Below are 874 nucleotides of genomic sequence, written 5' to 3'. Positions count from 1 at the left end.
GCTCGGCTGGGGAAGGCGTGCTGGGCGTGTGCCAGCACCCCCGGAGCACTCATAGGTCTTAATGGCCCTGACCAGTCTCAACAGGGACCCCCACCCACACCTTCTGCCCCACACCCCAGGAGCCCCATCGCCGTTCAGGCCTGGGCACCCAGACCTGCCCTGGGTCCTCTCCCCGCAGCACGAAGGGAGGTCTCATGTGTGTCACACAGACAGGGACAACGGCGTACCTCCCCGGGTCAAGCTTGAGTCTCCACCAGCCACAAAGCCGTGGCGCTAGCCCAGGGCTGAGCAGCCCAGCCCTGCCATCCCCTGTGGGTCCTGAGGCTCCTGGGGGGCAGGGTGCAAGGTCTGTCTTAGGGCACTGGGTGCCCGGGGCCGGAGGCTGCGTGGTTTGCAAGGAAAGGCTGCGTGGTTTGCAAGGGGGGCTCATGCCGTGGTGCAGGCAGTGCCGGGGGGGTTGTTGGCAAGGACCGTGCTCTCGTTTCTGTGCAGGCGGGTCAGCAGTGCTGGGACCCACACCCAGGCCTGGGTAAGGGGAGCTTTCTGCATCGCCGATGGCTGGAGGAGGTGGGGGGGTGGCAGAGCGCTGGTGAGCCCGGACCTAGGCCGGGCAGTGCCGTGGCACGCCGTGGCTGTTGTGGCAGCTGTGGCAGTGGAGCTGCCCGGTTTGGGGGCATTTTGGGGGCGCTTTGGGGGCAGCGCGTGGAGGGCAGTCGTGTGCTGCGATGGCGTGGTGCGTTGCGTTATTCTCATCCCTGCCGGGCTGCGAGTGGGAGCCACGGTGGTGGGCTGTGCCCCACGGTGCTGAAGATGGGGAGAAGAGCAGCCCCTGCCCCGGGCGGTGGGGCAGGACGGACAGGGGGCAGGGGACAGT

At 67.8% G+C, this 874-nt stretch overlaps 1 protein-coding gene across 1 annotated transcript in view; it reads left to right on the top strand.

The window, feature by feature from the left end:
• SPEG (striated muscle enriched protein kinase) overlaps positions 1-874 on the top strand; it is a 63,869-nt gene that overhangs the window by 514 nt on the left and 62,481 nt on the right.

Source organism: Egretta garzetta, unplaced genomic scaffold, assembly GCF_000687185.1.
Source record: "Egretta garzetta isolate BGI_Z169 unplaced genomic scaffold, ASM68718v1 scaffold219, whole genome shotgun sequence".
Classification (NCBI taxonomy): Eukaryota; Metazoa; Chordata; class Aves; order Pelecaniformes; family Ardeidae; genus Egretta; species Egretta garzetta.
This window is presented reverse-complemented; position numbering and strand designations above follow the sequence as displayed.